Source organism: Gavialis gangeticus, unplaced genomic scaffold (genome assembly GCF_001723915.1).
Source record: "Gavialis gangeticus isolate Ggan-Ray unplaced genomic scaffold, GavGan_comp1, whole genome shotgun sequence".
In the NCBI taxonomy this organism is placed as follows: domain Eukaryota; kingdom Metazoa; phylum Chordata; order Crocodylia; family Gavialidae; genus Gavialis; species Gavialis gangeticus.
In genome coordinates, this window is record NW_017728992.1 from 166,851,491 (window position 1) to 166,861,078 (window position 9,588).

The 9,588-nt window shown below is 42.8% G+C and overlaps 1 protein-coding gene across 1 annotated transcript in view; it reads left to right on the forward strand.

Moving 5' to 3' along the window:
• The window catches only part of ZFPM2 (zinc finger protein, FOG family member 2), a 416,479-nt gene that overhangs the window by 99,016 nt on the left and 307,875 nt on the right, over positions 1-9,588 (forward strand). The window lies entirely within an intron of this gene.

Consider the following 9,588-nt stretch of genomic DNA (forward strand, 5'->3'; position numbering starts at 1 on the left):
ACTGTAAGGGTGGCCAGAGCCTGGAATAGGCTTCCCAGAGAGGTGGTGCTCTCACCTTCCCTGAAAATCTTCAAGAGGAGACTGGATAGGCACCTGGCTGGGGTCTTATGACCCTGCCCACCCCCAGTGCTCCTTCCTGCCCATGGCAGGGGGTCGGAGTGGATGATCTGTCTAGGTCCCTTCCGACTCTATGATTCTATGTTAATTTTAATGTGCGTCTAAGCCATGTGATTTTGACTGTGACTTTAAATAAAAGTTCAGGAGCAGTCTGTTTTCAAGGTATTTCCAGTGTACTTGAAGCTTACAAGAAAGACTGAACAAAAGACTAAACTGCACTGACTTGCATCGCTGTGTATATCAGTGTAGAATTTGGCTCAGGATTCCCAGCCTGATTACTAGATTCAAAAGAACCAAAGAAGCTTTGGATAACATCATCCAAAAATAACCTCCAAAGCTTTGAGGATTTCTCATCATTTTTTGTATTGAATAATAAAGTTACAAAATAGAAAGCAGAGAACATATATATATTTTCTGAAACTGTATAGTTTGCCTGGATGTCTTTAGCAGTGAGCAACAATAGGTCTTGTCAGAAGCCAAACTCTGTCAGAGGAATAGAATGCGCTCCAGAGACTCAATATAAAATAATTAAACATGAAGATTTGGCCACCCCAAGATTCAGGCTCCATAGTGCATACACAATACTGTCCGTGAGGCAGCTCCACTTTATTTTGTTGCGTTGGTCCTTCTATCAAAGACAGGAGACTAAAACATCATCTGTAGCCATAAATGGGCCACTTTCTATTTTTTTATTTTTAGCCTTTATTTTGATACAGCTTTAATTATGTTATGATAAAAATCACTTAGGACATGGATGGATCTAAAATTATGGTGGCCCTTTTGTTTCTTTTTTCTTGATGGTGAATACTACATAACCATTGCCATTAATGAGATATAAATGCATATAATTCATACAGCAATGACCTATCCTGTGTAACAGGTATTGCCATGAATTGGATTAGTACTTCTGGCCTAAAGAAAAGCCAAGTTTGGATATGCCAACAGTTACAAATTCCAAGATAACTTATATGATGTGCTGTCCTGTGGATTACTGGAAAAAAATCTCAGTTTTATGGACCAAATTCTAAGTCCTGTGAATGTAACATAAAACAAGCCCTTCAGATATAACAGAAAAAAAAATTAGCCTAACAGTTTTATGAGTCTGCTACAAAAATAGAAGCATTGTAAATATCATGTAAACATGTCACTTTTCCATAGTGTATTAATAAATAGGAAAATAAACATGTTCCTTATCTTTTTTTGGCATAATTTAAGATAGTTTATTATTTGAGAGCAGCAAAGAGTGAGCACTTGTTAGATATCATCGTTTGGTCATAGATTTTCTAAATATATCAATTCTGTGCTGAGAGGAGAATTATATTAGCTCTGCTCATTGGAAGTAATTTTTGGGAAAAAATTATGAATGTATACAGCCCAGTTCCTTGTGCCTGCTTCACCAGTAAATGCTTGCACAAGTGCAAAGTAAATACAAGGTGAATTTAAAATGCAGCTAGTTCAAACTAGGTTTTACACGCATTTTCCTATCACTTTTCAGTGATGTAAATGACTGTACAAGGATTAGGGGAACTGAAAATCCAGCCTCTTAATCTCAATGAGTTGGAACTCTCAGGCAACATGTAGGAAGCACTAGAATGAGTCATTTATGTAGTTTTACCTACGTGTTCTTTTTTGTCATCAGATCTTATATAATGTTGTATCCTAGTAACATCAGCTCACCGAACTGCGCTGCCAGGTGCAGTAGTCTGGGAGCTGACCTTGCCTGTGAAGACTGAAGAAGCATTGAGTACTTCAGCCTTTTTCCACATCATCTGTCACCAGGTTTCTTCCACCATTCAGTAAGGTTGCCTCCCACATTTTTCCTGATCATCTCGTTGCTGACATACTTGGAGAAACCGTTCTTGTTACCTTTCATGTGCCTTGCTAGCTAGAACTTCAGTTGTGCTTTGGCCTTGATTTCCTCCTTGCATGCATGAGCAATACTCTTATACTTCTCCCTAGTTGCTTGTCCAAGTTTCCATTTCTTGTAAGCTTCCTTTTTGAGTTTTACCTTACTGAAGAGTTCCCCAGTAAGCCAAACTTGTCTTCTGTCATACTTGCTAGTCTTCCTGCACATTGGGATTGTTCATTCTTGTGCCCTCAGTAAGGTTTTTTTAAAGTACAATCAGCTCTGCTGGACTCTTTTCCCCTTAGACTGGCCTCCTGGGGGACCCTGCCCATCAATTCCCTGTGTGTGTTGAAGTCTGCTAGCCTGAAGTTTTAGGGTCCTTACTCTACTGCTCTTCTTCCTTCCTTTCCTCAGGATCCTGAATTCAATCATCTCATGGTCACTACTGACCAAGTTGCCATCCACTGCTACATTCCCCACCAAGTTTTCCCTGTTTGTGAGCAGCACATCAGGAAGCGTATGGCCCCTATTTGTCCTCTCCAACATTTGCACCAGGAAGTTGTCCCCAACACTCTCCAAAACCTTCGTGGATTGCTTGTGCTCTGCTGTCTTGCCCTTCCAGCAGATATCAGGGTGATTGAAGCTCCCCATGAGAACCAGGGCCTGTGATCAGGAAACTTCTGCTAGCTCTTCTTTTGATCTGGTGGCCTTTAGCAGGCACCCACCACTGTATCACCCTTCCTTGTTGCTCTCCCCTCTGGCCCTAACCTAGAAAGTTTCAATGGGCCTATCTTCAGTTTCACTGTATCTCTGAGCAATCACAACTCTTTCACATAAACCACAACACTTCTCCCCGTCTATCTTTCCTGAACAGCTTGTACTCATTCATGATAGTGCTCCAGTCATGCAAGCTATCCCACCGCATCTTTTTTTTTTTTTTATTCCAATCATGTCATAGTTCTCTGACTATGCTAGGACTTCCTGGTCTTCCTGCTCATTTCCCAGGCTCTTTGTCTTAGTATACAGACACCTGAGGTAAAAAACCTATTGCCCTTTCTCAGGAAGACTAAGAAGGCCTCTCCTGTTGCCCCTTCCTGCTTGTCACGTGTTTCCCCACTTACCTCAAGGCTTTGGTCTCCACCCCCCAGCAAACCTAGTTTAAAGCCCTCCTACTATAAACATAGGGAATGTGTAGGTAAGGGTGTGCTATGTTTGAGAAGGAGTAACGGGAGGTCTGTAATGGGAGATCTGTTCTAATCTACTGCAAGGAAAAAGTGGCCTATCCTGGGACTGGGTAGCTAGTAGGTCCCTACATAATTGTACCAACCCATCCTTTGCTTTGCGCGCACCACCAGATGTTTAGATTCCACGAATACTGGGGTTCTTGTCAGGATACTTTCTTATGGACCCCTAAAGGGACAGAACTTACACATAAACCAGTTTTAAGTTTTTAGAAACCGGTTTAACAGAACAGAAGTTCAGTGCACATAAACCGTTTTCAAATGGCCAAAGCCAGTTTAAAAGAAACCTGGTTGGATGTAGTATCAGACTTAACTGATTTAAGTCAAACCAGTTCATGGAACTTCTGTCCTAGATCCCTTCTTGGTTCAAGTTAACTCATAGTCCCCCAGCATACCAGGATGCTTTGCAGCCCTGGGTTATGCTGTCTGCTCCAGTGAAGCATGGACTGCCTTGCTTGTCTGCTTCTTAGCCTGTTTCTGCCTGTGTCCTTTAGTCCATAGGGACATCGGAGGGGGCAGAGGAACAGACCCCCAGGCTCCCCTAGCTAGGGTCACACAGCAAGTCGGGAGAGGGAAAGCCCCATGTAGTGGGGGCTTTTTGACCTTCAGCAGCTTCCCCATCCCATTCCCAGCTGCTGCTTGCTTCAGTGGCTGCCACAGGACGAGGGGAGAAGAAGTCATCCTGGCCAAGTACCTGCCCATGCAGCCCAGCATGGGACACCAGGGAGCCCCCACCTTGGGGAGCTTCCCCTAACCCTAGGCCAGGATCCCTGAGCTGGGGCAGCCCCAGGTAGCTGAGGGGAATTCTCCCCCTCCCAAACTCCAGAGCTGCTCTTCTTAGGTGCTGCAAGCCTTAGGTAGCCTCAGGGAGCAGAGGGAAATTCTCCTGTTCCTCCGCAGCTGGTTTTGCCTCTGTTGCTGTGAGTCTGAGGCAACACTAGCTGCGGGGAAGTGGAAGGAAGGCTTCCCTGGGCTCTTCCTGAGACTTGCAGGGGCTGAGGCAAGCAGCTCTGGAGTTCAGGAGGGGAAGAGTTTCCCCCAGCTCCCTAGGGCTGCCCCAGGTTGGGGAACTCTGGGCTCAGGTGCATGGGCAGGCACCTGGCCTGGAGGACTCTTTTCCCTCCCTCCTGTGGCAGCAGCTGAAGCAATGAGCTGCTGGAAAAGGGGGGGGGGGGGGAACCCTTCAGCTCCCCAGGGTTGCCTGGGCTTGGGAACCCAGGCTAGAGAAACCTCCTGATGGGGAGGCTCCACCAAGGGCTAGCACCTGGACAGGGGGCTCCGTAACCCATTGTGGGGGAAAGGAAAGGGGGAAATTGGGGATACCTGGAGACATGCCCTAGTGCCCACTGCTCACTGGCCTGGGTCAGTGCAGGCCTCCCCCTGCCTTTCCCAATTGGAAATTTGAATGTCAATTGAATGTCAGTTCAGCTGGTTATAGGTTCAGCCTATGCAGCTTGGAGGAAGCTGAACTGATTCTGCTTTGGGCTTTTTGACTGTGTGTACTTAGCCCAGAAGACCAATTTGGGTTGGTTTTTTAACTCTGCCACAGCAAATGATGTCTAGCTAGTCAACATAATGTGAAAAGAAGTGCAGTGAAGTAAGGCTAGACCCCTCAAAAAGGACCAAATCAAAATCCCTTTGTCCCAACATTTTCAGTTTGTAACCTGTGTTTAGAGTGACAGTAATTGAGATGAGTAGTGTTTGGGAAAAACCAGAACATAGGAGCAGAAGACAATGGCAGCAGCTCAGATTGGTTTAGGATGAGGATGCTTTTATGTCTCATATAGTAGAGCAGTACTACATGGTTTCCAATACATGAGGGACAGTTTAAGGGGTTTCAGGTCTGAAGCCCTGATAGTGTGTCATTTACCCTTGCTTTTGATAACATTGGAAAGGTTTATTATACTAGAAACAAATAAATACCTGTAATTAAGGAGCAGAGGGTATTTTCATCGCCCCTTCTGTCTTTTCCCCCACTCTTTGTGGGTTGATAAAGTTGTCTTGCTACATTAAAACCACATCTGTTCTTAGTAACCTGTTCATTGTGTGTCTTGGTAAGTATTCATTTTGTTTAAAAATAGCCTCCTACTACCTCTTAGCACACATGGGTATGTGCACATATGTGCACACATGTTTTGGAGCTCCCAGAATAAATTAACATTGTGGCTCAATTTAGTAGCAATTTATACTCTTGTAGTAATGTGAGCAGCAATATATACTCTTGTAGAAATAAGAGTTTTTATTTGCTTCCGTAGTTTCAATAAATAAAAGCTTTGTACTGTGTGTTTTCACCCGAGAAGCAGATGGAGATATATTATCACTAGAATACAGAACATATTTTTCTTAAAAAGATTAATTGATAGTCCATCTAAAGTTTGCTATAGGATAAAATATGTCTTTAAACAAGCAGACATATTTTTCCAGGTTTTTTATGTATAATGTGTTTTGTATTTTTTTTTCTCCAGACTGTTTGTTTTTTCCACCATGTATAGCATATGGTTTTATATTTTCTTACAGTACTCACAAACAGAACAAATGGGTAGGTTTATAGTGCACAAGGGAAAGGTGGGTTCATTTGTTGTTTCTTGTTTTTCAAAAAGGGGTTTGTACAAATTTTGGTGATTCTTTGATCCTCAGTACGTGTGTTATGTCAGAATGAACTGGGCTTTCAAATTTATACTTTGGACTTCTGCTTGCCCCAAATCAGATTGCATGCAATGCAGCCAGCACCCAGTGGTTTAACACATTTGTCACTGGATATATAGGTACCCTCTCATCCCCTTTCTTCCTGCCACAGAATTCACTATTTTCAGTTGCTGCTGAAAAAAGTCAGTGGCAGTCAGCGACAGGTGAGCAGCATTGGCATTACCCCCTGGGTGCTTGCAGCTAGCATGACATGCCAACTGATTTGAGTTTGATATCCCTTATCTAGAGACAGTGGTTGAAAAATTATACTGATTTAGGGAGGGGTGAGGTAGGGATTTACTGTTTGTGAGCTGTTGTAACTCTTGTGTGCTCCTATCCCATTGCACATAGAAGCTAAACTGGGGCAACGTACTCCAGAATGAAACAGCTCCTAAATTATGGCTTAGCTTTCACTTGCTGAGAGATACAGCAGACTCATGCCCTAGTCACCATGGACAGCATGAAACATGGAAGTATCTTCCATTCACCACCCCCACTCAAACCAGCATAGTTGCTTTGTCTGCCAATACCCAGGATAGCATTTTCAGTGCTCTGGGATAACTTTTAGATAAGGATAAGAATTTTGGCAGTATCTACAGGCTGGTCCCCTTGTTAGCAGTGTTATCCATTGGGAATGGGTAGGAAAAGAGACTACGTTTGCAAAGAACAAAAAAGGTGAGTTCATGTGCGCCTGGAAAGACACTGTTTTCTGCTGAAAGATGGCCTCCAATTTGTAGGAGCCAAATCCCAGCTGATAAGGGGAGAGGCTTGTTTGCTGCTGCTAGTGCACCAGTTTAACCATTGACTGTACAGACTTTGGCTCAGCTGTCAGTTCCAGTAGGAAAATGTCTCACTGCTTACAGCATCAAAATCCCATCTGATAGCACAAGAGGCCCTTTCAGCTGCTGCTAGAGCACCAGTCCAACCAGTAACACACAGTTAGTTGACTGCGTCACTAATTCTAGTTGGAAAGTTATCTGCTGTCTCTAGCAGCAAAATCCTGACTGATAAGCGAAGAGGCTCATCTGCTAGTAGCAGAGCTCCCAGTTTATCAGTGTCTGACCAGCTCATAAATCAGACTAGTGCCTGTTTTTATTTTGTTTTATCAAAATTTATTTCTATCATTGTAACAGTTAATACTTTAATAAGAGAACTTAACTGGGAACATTAGGAAGTTAGTTCGAGACATTTTGCAGGCGCTTTTTCCCTTGTCAGTGACAAGGTAAGGTAATCCTATACACAGGCTGCTATTGTGAGATGAGAAACTGGCCTCCTTCACTGCCAGAGACCAGATGCACCTCTCTCTATCCTAATCTGTAAACGACTTAAAGGAGCCTTATCTCGGGGCTCTTCTGCTTCATTTCATGCTTGATTTACTTTAATTTGTCTGATAGGGCACAAGGATTTGGAGACGGCCCATCTTTCTGCAGAAAATGTTCAGATTTTTTTTTCCTTGGCATTGTTGTGTTGGGGTTTTTGACTTTTTTATGTGGAAGAAATCTTGCTCCAGTGCAGCAAGCTGCTTGAGTGTGTTTAGATTTAAGCTACCCCAGCAGAAAAGAGTTTGTGAAGTGGTATGATTGTGTGATGGGCCACATTTACATTGAAATCACATTATACGATATATCTGGACTCCTGAAGGGAGCAGTGCAGTGGAGCGCTTGTGCCCACAAGATACTTTGAAAGGGCTATATATAGTGGCAACAATTGATACGAGATTTTACAGGAGACTTTATAAATATGTAAATGGGTGTTATCTGATTGGGTTCTTTGGCTACACATCTGTACCTCAAAGGAAGTGGAGCTGGGAGAACTACCAGGAAAACAGTAGTTTGCATTCTAAGTGGGTCTGAGAAATAGAAATGTCTCACAGGTTGACAGCAGGTCAGGGTGGAGGTGCTTTGCATACTTTGGAGGTAAGCCTCTTTGATGTGAAAGCGATCTCTTACTTCCACCAGAAAGGTAGAATTACCACTAACAATTTTCATTTGTTTTATAACATGGCTTAGATCGCTAGCCATTGACCTTTAGCATTCCTTGTTATTTCTTTAAATTGCTTATGCGATATGGCACTGGGGGGAATTGCCTTTACGTTTTTTGCATTTTAAAAAATGTACTTTCAGTGACCCAAGGGAGAGAAAATAAAGTCTTTGGTACATTGATCCCGTGATTAGTTATTTCCTAAATGAAAATGGAAATACTATTAAAGCAGTAATAATGTTATGTCTTAATAGTTGAGGAGTCAATAAATGGCTCCCATGTGCTTCATTAAAGTTCTTAATGAAGCCATTTTTGATAGCTGAACTTTACATTATCTCAGCTTTACCCAGAGACTTTTTAGGGGAAGGGAGGCAGTAATTCAATGTAAAATGGTTTTCTTTTTGAATCTACTAACTGCATTAGTTATTCCCAGAATTCTGTGTATGATAATATCTGTATTATATGTTTATACACACCATTCAACATGAGGGTGGGATATCGTAGGCCCTTAAATTAGCAAAAAATGTATCATATGTAATAGTCACGTAAGTATATTATCTTTACATAGCTATGGACCTATATAAAGTCATGTCTGTGGACGCATAGTCTTTACCACATTCCTAATGGATAGGTTTTCTGAGTGTTTCTTCCCATTCCAAAGCAGCAGCTTTTTTGGGCTACCTTCCATTTCTCCTACACTTTGGTTATGGGCAGTTCATAATAATTAAGTCATTTCCTCCCTTCTCCCTGTGTGCTCCAGCAGCAGCTACAAAGAAAGTCCTTATCCTTTAGCAGGGAGGGCTGATCACCTCTGCTAAGACCACAGCACGCTTCCGTGACTGTTTGAAACAGTGTGAAAGGTTCATGTACTCTTCTCTGTCCTTCTGTATACTTTTCCCTACCTATTGGGATGGATGCCACCCAACTGAAGTTCCCTTACTCAGTACCTCTGGAAAAGGAATGCTGCTATTCCTGCTAAATTGAGTCTCCAGTGTGAAAAAAGGCAATACTGGGGCATTGGGGCAATTTATTGACTGATGGCATCAGACACCAACTAAAATGTCTATACCAATAAATTAAGGGAACCTTTATCTTGATTTATTACTTAAAAACCCCAAAAGTTATGCATTATCACTGAACCTAATCTTCAAATGTGTCTTAATATAAAGTGATGGGCTTTGATCAAAAAACAGTTGTATTTGGAGGCAGAATAGCTAAGTTATCTTCCTGGCTCTGCTCTGGGCTTCATGTGTGGCCACAAACAGTTCACTGATGGCTAAATTGCAAAAGTATTCTCTAATTCTGAATGTTTACATTTTAGATGTCCTAGTATATCTTCATCAGTGACTTGGACGAGGGTGTAAAAAGCACCCTGTTCAAATTTGCTAATGACACTAAGATGTGGGGGGATGTGGGCACACTACAAGGAAGGAATAGGCTACAATCGGACCTAGACAGGTTAAAGGGGTGAGCGGATGAGAGTAGGATGGGATTCAACACTGACAAGTACAAGGTGATGCACCTGGGAGGAAGAACCAGCAGCATACCTACAGGCTGGGGAACTCCCTTCTTGTCAGTGCAGAGGCAGAAAAGGATCTTGGAGTTGTCATTGATGCCAAAATGAACATGGGCTGGCAGTGTGGGGATGCAGTCAGGAAGGCCAACCACACCTTGTCATGCATCCACAGATGCATCTCGAGCAGGTCCAAGGAGGTGATA